The sequence below is a fragment of the Aricia agestis genome, chromosome 8, assembly GCF_905147365.1.
Source record: "Aricia agestis chromosome 8, ilAriAges1.1, whole genome shotgun sequence".
NCBI classification, from domain to species: Eukaryota; Metazoa; Arthropoda; class Insecta; order Lepidoptera; family Lycaenidae; genus Aricia; species Aricia agestis.
This window is the reverse complement of record NC_056413.1, coordinates 4307027-4320234: the sequence shown is the minus strand read 5'-3', so window position 1 is coordinate 4320234 and position 13208 is coordinate 4307027. Positions and strand designations below refer to the sequence as shown.

The window sequence follows — 13208 nt, the reverse complement described above, 5'->3', positions numbered from 1 at the left end:
TTGATTGTTAACGTTCTGCATTTTTTTTAACCCATTTTTAATGAAAATCGATTTTTAAAAAAAATATTTTTTTAATTAATCGAAACCGATTAAAAATATCGGCAATCGAAAAAAGCAATCGATTGTTCGATTAATCGATTTCGATGTTACAACACTACTCTCCAACCATATTACCGTTTTTCGATCAGCACGAGAATCTGACGCGAGTTTCACAGTTTTTACCCATCCCACAAAAGTGCTCAACGCCGCTAAAGAAGTTTTCACTTCAAATATGACCCGTCGACTACGAGATCATGTGGAATGTATAGATAAATACATATAATTATATTTAACCATTGTTCTAGAGTTACGTGAAATTACTTGCTGTCGACAGATACATCAGATATATGATATGACATCATAAGTATAAAATATGACTAGCAATTACATCATGTATGTAATTGTGGCCTATCGGTTATCATAGTTTGATTTATTGTTGACAAGAAAGATAAGCTTAGGTCACAATAGACATAACGACCAGTAGTTCGACTGCAAAGAAACGGACAGGTTTCAATATCTGTCAAATTCGTCGGGTTTCACTAGGATTATGAACGGAATGTGCCTCGCGCTGGCTGATATAATTTATTTTTAAATATTTAAAATAAAGATTTCAAAATTGGATTCTGACAATTTTAATCGCATCTGCCAAAACACAAACAACAATACGACCAAAGAGGAACACGTCCATCGAATATGTCATATTTTTAAATTCGTAGGTAACAAGTTAACAACCCTAGCGACGATTTTCGTCATAATACGTCAAATTTAAAAATTTCAACATCAGTTCTTAGTCCGCATACTCTATCATTCTGTCTACTCTGCTTAGGTCATAACATTACTCGGAAATTAACGAGCTTATACACGGAATACTTCTTATATATAGAAAAGTAGAAATGTCAAATGTTTTTGTATCTTTAATCATAAAAATGTTTTAAAATATACACTAAAAATAGCCAAACTGCACAACAGTTGTAATTGTACTACCAGAGAAGTTGATACCTAGGCAGATGGCGGATTTAAGTAATTTGGTCGCGTTAAGCCAAACCCATCCGACCGATTACAGCTAACATTGAATTGACATAAGCCGACCAAATGATGTATGTAGGAATCAATTTCCTCGATGGCACTTGTAATATTAAAAATCTTTCTTTAGTCAACTGTATCTGTGTCGAATTTTACATTTATGTAAAATTCGACACAGATACACAATACATTTTACACATAAGCCTCTGGAATTGCGTCCTCAATTTTCCGCTTACCGTTATATTAAAACTACCTAGACCAAGAGGAAATAATCTCTTTAATTGCTATTATGCTTTTTGAAATAAGTGTTCAAAAACACGACACTCAGATTGTAAAATCCATTTTGAGTAGCTCTATAATTTTAATTACTTATTTGAGTTTCTATTTGGTCAGAGAAATGCAGAAAATCAGACAGGCGAAGGAACAGATAAGGGTCAATTCAGACCGCAATGCGGCGCGTAGATGCATTTCTAATAATTATTATGGATTAGACAGATTTGCAAAACGTACTCAATTGAAATCTGTCAAATCCATACAAATTTATGCCACGCCGCGCCTTGCATCGCCTCGTCGCGTTGCGGTCTGCCCTTAGGCAATCGTTCCGTAGGACGCCCTGAAGCGATGCTAGACTTTTGAAGTATATTCAGTAAAAAAAAAAATTTTTTTGTGTCTCCATCATACAGCAGTGGATAGCAATTAAACGGCAGATAATATATCATCATGATGATGAAAGCAATGTTTGAGTATTAATGTTAATCTCTGTTATAACATCGACGGTCGCGTAGTGATGTGCAACGAACGTCGTTAGTTTCGAGCGAGAGGAAACTTCGTTGATGAGTTCTGAGCGTATTAGAGTATATTACTTTATTAAATTTAGTAAACAAAGTTCGTTTTAATCAAGTTATATTAATGCCACTTATAAAACTGCATAAAATTAATTAAAATGTAACTATATTTTTTTCTTAACAGGGCGACTAACCCCAAAAATCAAACATCGTCCTTCTCTCTTCACACTCACGCCCGTCTTTCATATGCCAGTTGAAAAAGAACGACGCGGATTCATCGCCAAATTAGTTTTTTCTCAATAACTCGATAAATATGAAACATTTTAAAAATCCGCTAAGTCGATCTCTCAATGATAGAATTTTATACAATGTGTTAAAATATTTACTTAGTTCAATGCACGGCTATGGCAATAAATGAAAAATTCGTGAAAATTAGATGCATCTTTGTGATTTTTTTCTATCGAGAAAATTTTAAGATATCGTGTTTTTGCTCAGATCGAATTCTCGGAAATATAATTATAGAAAATGAAACAATTCGGGGCTTATTTTCAAGTATAAAAATGAATATAAATCGACACTTTAGGGTTAGTTGCCCCCTTAAGCACGTGGTAGTTAGGATCAATTTACATAGCGAAGTGACAAATCAACGCGATGCGATACTTTTGAGGGTTCCGTACCCGAAGAGTAAATTCCCTATTACTGATATTACTGAGACTTCGATGTTTGTCCGTCTGTCCGTCTGTCTCCAGGCTGTAACTCAAGAACCACTATAGCTAGAATTCGGAAATTTTCATAGATTGTGTATATCTGTTGCCACTATAAAAACAAATACTAAAAACAAAATAAAATTAACATTTTAGAGGGGCTCCCATACAAAAAACACAATTTTTAGCCAATCTTTGCTCTGTATCGGTACGGAACCCTTCGCACGCGAGTCCGACTCGGACTTGGCTGATTTTTTTCGACATTTTTTTGCTATACTAGTAAATACATCAAATTGACAAACTTGCCGCCATTAGGCTGCCAGTTTTGCATTGCATTTAAAAATGCATTGCATCGCCTTTTCACTCTACTGTGAACATACCCTTATAGCCGAATGCGTGTTTGTTGACTGAATGTTATCTACAACTAATATTATCGATAAGCGCCTTTTATTGAAACCTCAAAAATATCGACTTTTACACACATCATTGGTCCGTAACCTTTTTTTAAATTTATCGGAGGGTCTGATCGCCCTTTCAGCAGCCAGTAATTTAGTACAAAGTACTCCCGGAGTTACGCACCCCTGGTCCTTTAGCCAAGACGTTTTCTTTATAGAATCACCGATCAAAATGTATGGAATGGACTTAAGTGTTCGATAATACGAAGTCAAACAAGTCGTGTCAATTCCATACATTTTGATCGGCGATTCTATAAAGAAGCGATAAAGAAAACGTTCTGGCTAGGGCCTCTGGATCCTTGCTAGGCGTGATCAATTAAATAGCACATACTTCGTAAGTCGAGCGTTCACTAGTTTCGGATTTCTGACGTTTAGTTAACGATAGAGAGAATTTTCCTTTTTGTTTTCATGTTCTAGAAGTACTGTTCAGTTCGGTTTGGTTTTTAGGGTTCCGTACCCAAAGGGTAAAAACGGGACCCTATTACTGAGACTTCGATGTCTGTCCGTCTGTCTCCAGGCTGTAACTCAAGAACCGCTATAGCTAGACTTCTGAAATTTTCACAGATTGTGTATATCTGTTGCCGCTATAACAACAAATACTAAAAACAAAATAAATATGATATTTAAGTGGGGCTCCCATGCAACGAACGTGATTTTTGGGACTTATTTACTCCGTAACAATAATGGCAACACTTAAAATTTTCAAAAGACCTTAATTATATGCGTAATTTAATAATTTATTATCATATTTAAAGAAAAAAAATCCCATGCAAACAACACAATTTATGCCTAATTTTGCTCTATAATCATATACGGAACCCTTCGTGCGCGAGTCCACCTCGCACTTGGCCGATTATTTATATCCGACATATTAAGGCAAATATTGCCGGCTAGTTTATAAAAAGTTCTAGCGGTGCTTTTTGATGCGGATTTTTTTTAGTTGGGACTTTTGTACGAACTAATTAACTGTGAGGAACGAGCCTCTATCAAGCGTGAAGTCCCCTTTCCCCCAGTTTTTTTATAGATTCACGTGTTATGAAGTGTTAAAAGTTAATAAAAGCGCTTTAAAAATAATTCAGCGCTTTAACAATTTTTTTTTCATACTTAATACTTATATTATAATTTCGGGCAGATATTTTAATTGTCAGATAAATTTTACCAATGGAACAAATTTGGCATTTTGACAGATTTTATATGGAAAAAATGTCAAAGTGTCATATTTATTCTTTAGGTAAAAGTTATCTGACGAATGAAAAATCGGCCCTAAATATTAAAAATGTGAAAGTGTGTCTGTCTGTCTGTCCATCTGTCAGTCTGTTACCTCTTCACGCCCAAACCACTGAACCGATTTGGCTGAAATTTGGTATGGAGATATCTTGAGTCCCGGGAAAGGACATAGGATGCTTTTCATCCCGGAAAAAAGTAAGATAAACGAATTTTAGTATTTTGGAGTATGCATCGTTAATAGTAGGGGAGAGAAAGGTGCTAATTGTTTAGTCATTCGAGCGTCATGGAGACTTAGTAGGTTTTTTGCATTAGGTAAAACTGATAAAAAAAAATAATAAGAGCGTTTTTTATTTTAGCAGTGGGTTCAGCATCTGTAGCCATTTTAATGTTTTGAAAAAGAAAATATATTCACAAAATTGCTTATTTAGGTAAATTATAAATATATTTTAGACAACAAGGACTAAATCATTTTAGTGCAACATAAAATATCTGCGAAGCTTAGTTAGGAAAACATGAAGCTTTATTTTTTTATATTTTAAAATGTCCCTACAGGCTTACCTAACCTTTGAATCGTCAGTGCTTTAGAAGCTTCCATGCTTCTTTGTGGTATACTAACATCCCCCACCTTAATCTGACAGATCCGATGACATATCAATATTAATTATTTTTTTTAATCGACTGGGTGAGAAATCTGATTTCTATACCATGATAACCAGACACATATCGGAAGCCTATACAAGCTTAATCTGACACGCTCGAGCTTGTCCCGAAATCCCCTCTTCCCCTCCCCAACTATAACAAGGCGCTTGCGAGTTGCCATGACTTATGTCTAGTTCCATAAACTGATTTTTACCTTCGTTGCCAAAAGCGACTGCATGTTGTCAACATTTGGAACCCTTTCCTTTTAAGAGGAGCCCACACCGCCGTTTTTCCATACAAACGCTGTCCCCTGTTTCCTCCCTGGATAATGCCGGTAGAGTTATGATTTTTTTCCTGAATATCTATGGCCGCTATTAGCATGTCCCTATGTTTTCTTTTTTTTTCATATTTTCATTATTAAAAAAAATAAGAAGGTCCAAAAACCCAAAAAAATGCCAAGATTTTCCTCTGTGTTCAAACACCCAGAAAACAAAACTGGCTAAAATATACAAAAAATAAAATAAAACATAGGAACACAGCTCAAGCCTTGCTTTAATTCTTAATGAAAAAAGTACTGAAATCGGTTGATTTTTGGAGGAGGGATCAGCGGACAACGAATCGAAGATTTTCTGTTCTTTTATTAGAACTTTTGTCGTATTGTCTCTATCGCGCTCTGCGGTGGGATACTTGAGATTGGTGAGACAGCAATACATTTTCAAATACCTATTTTCAATTTCTCTCGCCCCTGGTGTATCCTCTTAATACTTAACCTCACTACATATAGCTGCCGGCTAGAATAGGAAATATTATGCGAAATTCGGAGCAGAGGGCGCTACTAGAATATACAGTAAACAAATCGGCCAAAATCTGGCATGTTGCACAAGTCATATCAAAATATTGACAGAAACGTTGCCAAACGTCGAACAAAACTTTTTGTTTACTGTCTAATAATGCTGGTGCTGCCTCTAACGTAAAATATCGTATTCTTTTATTTTAAAGTGTCTAAACAGACTATGCCGAATTTCCGCGGCGGAAGGTCGGCTTGATTCCGCCTGCAATGTATTTTAAATTACCGATGACGCACCATGCCGAAATTCCGTCAAAAATTGTATGCATTCGACATTGCTGACGTTATCATGCGGAATTTTCGCCGCGGAACTTCGGCATGGTGTGTTTAGACCATAAAGTTAATATACCTAGCGGAATAGAGCAACAATCTCGAGTTGTTAAACGTAACCGAAATTGGTTTTCATTTGTGTAAAAAATATGTGTACGTATACACTTACACAAGCATGATTGAACATGATTTCTATGAGATTAAATTGTCAACGTGCGGCACGTGCCGACTGGACGTCAAAAAAAGAGTGCTGCTGTCATGTATCACATGTCTTTTTTTACTACGCAGTGTTACTGATAGTGACATCCCTCTTGCTCAAGCCTTTGTTTCTCTATTCCGCTAGGTATATTAACTTTATGGTCTAGACACAAATTCTCTTGGTAAGTTTGAGTTTAGTAAATATGTCAGTAGTCCAACCGCAAAATGAAATACAATTAAGAATATCTCGGCATTGGTACTTCGATCCAAGGACGCGAACCCGATAGAGTCGCAGTGTTGCCACTTAACGAGCGTTTCGAATTACAAACGGCTATCTGTGCTGACCTTCGGGCACGCGATGGCGCGATATCGCCGCCCACCGCCATCTTGGATTTACAATTCAAGTGTCAACTGTCAAAATGTGACCACAATGCAAAGGTCAAAGAATAATTATTCAGTCTTGCCAAGTGCTTGATTCGAATCTAAATAATACGAAAGATTTTTAAAGCAAAATTAATAGACAAAACCAGTAAGATACATTGTAGTTTAAATTTTAAAGACATGCTCATTAAGAGATAGCGCACATTAGAGACACGACAGTTTTTAGACAATCTTGTTTCACATAGACGAGTCAGACTTTAAGACTAGAGAGAAACAGTTGTGTCTACCACGCGGCGCATGCCAAGACAAAACTGTTTTGTCCACCTGTCTGTTATCTTATGGCTCTCTTTGGGGTGCGATGGTTAACCAAGATTGGGAAGAAGTCAATAGCATGTACCATCGACATCAATCATGGGCAATGATAGACGAATTATATGCCATTCTACACATTCGTAAATATGGCTCATCATGAGCCGACGTGCCCGCATTACAAAAATATAACAAAAAAAAAAAAACGTCTTTTATTAATTTCCTTCCCAGTCCGTAATAATTATATTCTTATTTTGAAGCCCTTTTAAGAATACATTTACATTGCAACAAATTGGATCGCTCTCCAAATATAATTTAGATGTTTTTCGAGTCGTTTGTCACTCATAACGTAGAATATCTTATTTTGCTTATTTTGTGCCGTTTTCCTCAACGGTTCGCTTGGTTTATCTCCCTCTTTCGTTTATATCATAGTTATATTGTCTAGATAAGACGGATGGGTCTATTGTAGTTGAGGGACATTTTCAATCATTTTTTTCTTAATTTTTGTTCGAAATGTCCTCGATTGCAGATAGCGATAAGCATAGAATTAGAAGTATCATAGAAGTATTTTGATATAAGGGGGTGTCGGAGAGTGAGAATATACTCAATGACTGAATCAGAGACAAATGTTGCTACAAAACTTAGCATACACATTGGAACGAGGGATTCATAATAATATCTGTGCTTGACGACCTCTGTGGCTCAATTGGTTGAGTGTGTGGCAGCGCAAGCCGGGGGTCACGGATTCGAATCTCGCCGACGGACAAAAAGTTTTCAATGTTCCCGAGTCTGAATGTGTATTAAATATGTGTATGATATAATAAAAATCTTAAAAATATGTATAGTATAAAAGTATTAAATATATTTCCGTTGTCTTGTACCTGTAACACAAGTCCTTCAGGTATTTAGCACGGGGCCAGACTGACGTGGTGTGAAGCGTCCATAGATATTATTATTATTTTATGTCCTTATAGGAAGAGGTTAAGGTAAAGTAAAAAAATTAAGCTACTAACAAAGCTGTTGAATAGATAAACTCCTGTTAAAAATCCAGGGTAACCAAGCATAAGTAGGTCAGCCTGATTGCGTAAAATTCAAACGTATAATTTAGCTTTTTGGAGAAGATCAAACAATTCTTCAATTTTCATGTCCTTAACTTACAGTATAATTCTCACAAAAATGGAGTCTCGCCCATTTAAAATTTACGCCTATCTTTTTTGTGGTTGGCAATTCCACGTCTCGGGGAGAGCGTTTTTGTGAGATTTGCATAATTTAATTTCGTCTTATACCTCGCCCGTACAGGGAGGTTTAGTGCCGGCCCAAATGAGTTCAAATCCTATCTGATTTGTATGTGGATTTTCTTGTTATATGCTTAGCTAAGCATCACATATTATGTTTTGTTGCGAATTGCGATGCTAACTGTACTATGAAATTGATTCATATAGGTAAGGCGGCCCAAGTTATTTTGTCTATTAAGTCGAAGGCACACAAACAACAAAAGGTTGGCTGGGTTTGCCATTTGTCACATTGCAATTTGGTCAAATTACGAAGGTCTGTCATATGTAAAATATGAATTCATTTCTCTGATAGTGACTATCTTTATATTATCTATACGACTAAAAATGACTTATCAACTAAATCTCATTGTTTTAATGGGTTAAGTATGCTTTTTCAGGGTTCCGTAACAAAAGATAAATACAGGACCCTGTCACAAAGACTTTGCTGTATGTTCGTCTGTCCGCTCCTCTGTCTACGTCACCAAGTTGTATCTTACCGGCCGCCTAGACGAGCAATTTTATTGTCAATATCACGTATTGCGTAATATTATTGACCGTCTAGGATTGATATTCAACATCGCACGCCTTCAAACTAATTGTCAAATAAACTGTTGAATAAAATTAAAGCGTGATATTGACAATAAAATTATTCGTCTAGGGGCCGACTAATGCCAACCATACACGCTACGGTCTACCGGAGAGGTCCACCTGTGCGGATATGCCTGCGCTGGTAGAGCGGAATGTGTGTGGGAATAGACCTGTGCAGTATTTTGACCCTGCGCAGGCGACCGGCGCAAAATCTATTCCCACACATATTCCTGCCTACCTGCGCAGGCCTATCTGCGCAGGCCTACCTGCACAGGTAGACCTCTCCGGTAGACCGTAGCGTGTATGGCTTACATTAGGAAACACTATAGCGGTTCCTAAGCTATAGCTCTAGCGAGTTGAAATTTTCACAAATTATGTAATTACTTTTATTATCTTTCTTCTAAAAAAATATTATCTACTCTCATACCTAACGCCCTATATTTTAAGACTAGATGACGCCCGCAACTCCGTTGCACCAAAACTCGTTAATCGCGCGGAAACCGTACATTTTTCCGGGACAAAAAGTATCCTATGTCCTTTCCCACGACTCAAATTTCAGCAAAATCGGTTCAGCGGCTTGACCGTGAAGAGGTAACAGACAAACAGACAGACAGACATACTTTCGCATTTATAATATTAGTAGTAAGTAAGTATGGATAATAATTATATGGCTTTTACGCAAGAAAAGCAGTATAACACTAACCCAAAAAGACGTAGCACCAAAACTGGGTAATACGTATATAAAAATTGTCTTGTTTATATCAACATCTACTCTGATATCGGAATACTGTAAATACAAACAGACCGACGGAGCCAATATTTGATTATCGGTAAAAGCATTGGGCGTATAAAATTTAGTTTGCCAGAAAATCTTTTACTATTTTTAAAGTATTTTCTAGAAAACAATAGTATATTGTCTGAATCATAATGAAAACTTTTGTTCGTGAAGAATGAATTTGAATGTTGCTGGAAATCGATCGCGTAAAAGAGAAAATTTTAGTGCTGGAGATGAAACCTTTTATCTGCATTCAAAAGGTCTGTTAAAATCAGTTGTAGTTCTGAGAGTAATGTTTCCGCCTGAAAGCGCTTTAGTCAAGATCACTGATCAGTGAGGTTCTTGGAAACAGAAACATTCAGTAAAAATACACACACAGGCATGCCTAATTTTTACTAATCGTATTTCCTTTCCCTACTAATCAGTCTATCTGTCTGACTGTGTGTCTGCCTGTCGGGATTTGTTTTTTTTTAAAACAAATCCCGTTAAAACAATTTTTTTTTTTTAAACATTTGTTTTTTTTTGGGCCTCCGGTAAACTCACTCACTCGGCGAAACACAGCGCAAGCGCTGTTTCACGCCGGTTTTCTGTGAGAACGTGGTATTTCTCCGGTCGAGCCGGCCCATTCGTGCCGAAGCATAGCTCTCCCACGTATGCATGTGTCACGTATGTTGTGCTATTTAACTCCTACACGGCTGAACCTACCTTTTTTTTTTTTTTTTGCATGCCGGAGGGTTTGGAGACAACTCCTTCGGGTATGTAGGACTCGCTGCGGCCGTAAAGATGGTGAATTGACCCACTAAAACCCTATACTCTTCCACTCTTCGCACGCAGGATTGCGAGAACGCGCGAGCTTTCTTTCCGCAGTTCTGCGTGCGTGTGCCTGCTTATCACCAGCAGGCCCTCCTCGAGCCCATACAGGCTTCGTGGCCGAACAGAGGCCCTTCCACTTTGGTGTCGCGATGCGCGAAGAGTACGCAGCGCATCGCGACCCTCTCGGGGACTTGGTGCAATGGGCGACGGCATCCGAATACCGCCGCCCCGAGCTCCCTGGCTAAGGTGGGACGCTTTGGTCATTCAGATTGACCCGTCTTCGCCTTGGCCTACTTCTGCGACGAGGGTCGAGCGCCTCCCTCTCCCTTATGCGCTCGGCCTCCTCTTCTGCGGAGTCATCTCCGCAGAAGAGGAGGCCGAGCGCATAAGCATCGTGAGCGAAATCCTCCACCGCTTTCCACTCTTGTTCACTACTCAGCATTGCACGAAACAGTGCCGGCAGCGAAAGGACCGGTCCGATAGTAGCACTGAGTGCCGCACGTTGTACTATCCAGGAGGGACACGCCGTGACGGTATGTTCGGCCGTGTCCCTGTCACAGTCACAGTGGTGACATCGCTTGGTTTCTTCTCGACTTACGATCTCGCACAGGTACCGACCGAAGCAGCCATGCCCGGTGCCTGTGTGAGTCGGAAGGAGAGCGCGCCGGTCTTCCTTGTCAACCACTGTTTCAGCACTGGTCGAATGGCCTGCACCAGATTTACGCTGACTTGAGGCTCTTGCAGCCTTTCCTCCCACAGCTCGATGGCCCGTTCTCTGGCTTGGTCCCTCCACCGACGTACGGCATCCGGTAGGGGGTTGCTGCCCCCCGCGCGAGTCGCTGCGCCACGCCAGTAGACGTCGGCGAGGGACGGCTGAACCTACCTAGGTAGCTAATATTTGGATACAAGGGAAAGTATATAATATTATTGCGAAGATAAATGGTGCATGTATTATTAATTACTAAAATAAAGATAAGATTAAACAGCTGCTAAAAAACTGTTTTATCAGTTTTGAAGCATCTTCCTAGTTAATTTCTGTTTTTATTGTTCATCGTATTTTGATTCGAGTAGGTACCATATCCAATTTAAAGGTATGTTAATTGTAGACGTTAACATTTTGGAACATACGGACATTTATTAATTTTTTCCCTTATTTGAACAAACCTTGTCTACTTCATTACCTGGCTATTATATCGCTACACAAAAAAATGCATTTTTTTATTTAAAATCATTTTTCCGGCCCTATAGACTCCATTTATGCAAAAAACGTCAGTTTTTACTGCTTGTTACAAATTGTGTTTTTCCACTCACGTCTCCAAATGTTTTCAAAATTTTTTTTGATGATAATTGTGATTTAATATTTCATTTGAATATTATCAAGGTAATTTTTCGTGAGTAGCTTCATTTTGATAAGACGAACAACAATTTCCGCGGCGAATCTATTTTATTTAGTTGCGTTAAGTCAACTCCAACTTGCAGATCACGATTATCAACTTGACATAATTCGACCAACTAAGGTAGATCCGCCATGGTGGCCATACTGTCTATATGAATCAACCTACCATCAGAGAAAGTGATTTGATATATACGTGTGTCTATCTGTTACCGATTTGGCTGAAACTTGGCAAGGAGACACTTTCAGACACTTTCGGACATTGTATAAATAGGTAAATTATATCGCTATATTAAATGAACGGATCCCGTGCGATAAATAGGTCGTGTGTCTTGTTCAAGTCCTTTTTAGGCATCATCATCAGCCTATTGCCGTCCTCTGCTGAACGTAGGCCTCCCCCAATGAGCGCCAACCATCCCGATCTTGGGCAGCCCTCATCCATCCGCTGCCAGCCTCTTTCTTCAAATCGTCGGTCCACCGTGCTGTGGGACGTCCTACACTACGTTTGCCTAAGCGTGGTCTCCACTCTAACACTTGACTGCTCCATCTATCGTCTTCCCGTCTGCAGACATGACCAGCCCACTTCCACTTCAGCGTGCTAATTCTATGAGCAATGTCGGTGACTTTTTAGGCAACATGTGTATTATTCGAGATTACTATGTTGGCCAATGTCGAAAACACAATCAATATAGGAAACTGATTTAATTACGTCTTCGTCTTCCGCTAAAATTCGAGTGCAGTGCGATAAATAAAAGGTTAAGAGGATACCACAGCGGCTAGAGAAATGAAAAAAAAGTACGTGTAATATCTATAGCTGTCTCCCTTACCTCAAGCCTATACCGCAGAACGCGATAGAGACAACTAAAGAAAATCCAGAAAATCAACGATTCGTTGTCCCCTGATTCCTTCTCCAAAACTTAACCGATTTAAGTACTTTTTTCATTAAAGATTAAAAATGGCTTGAGCTGTGTTCCTATGTTTTGCTTTTTTTGTATAATCTATCCAAATCTGTTTTCTGGACGTTTGAACACAGTGGAAAATCTGGCCATTTTTTTGGGTTTTTGAACGTTCATATCTTATTTAATAATTAAATTATGAAAAAAAAGAAAACATAGGGACATTGTATTAGTAGCCGTAGATATTCAGGAAAAAAATTATAACTCTACTAGCATTATCCAGGGAGGAAACAGGGGACAACGTTAGTATGGAAAAAATGGCGGTGTGGAATCCTCTTAATGCCATCCGATAAAGCGATACTTTATACAATCAATTTGTACAGAATATACATATAATCTCTAAATAATCCTTGAGAAAATATTAATTAATTAAATTAACAAACCATTGTGTCTATCGCAAAATATTTCTTCCATAAAAAATGATAATATTATGCATCTTAAATAACTAGACAGAAAGCTGTGGAGGTCTGAATATTATTTGATTATTATCACAACAATTCACAAGATATTTTAAGTATAAGGCTTGTATTAT

The 13208-nt window shown here is 38.2% G+C and overlaps 1 protein-coding gene across 2 annotated transcripts in view; it reads left to right on the top strand.

The window, feature by feature from the left end:
* The window catches only part of LOC121729746 (acetylcholinesterase-like), a 69987-nt gene that overhangs the window by 49614 nt on the left and 7165 nt on the right, over nucleotides 1-13208 (top strand). The gene's annotated exons all lie outside the window — the stretch shown is intronic.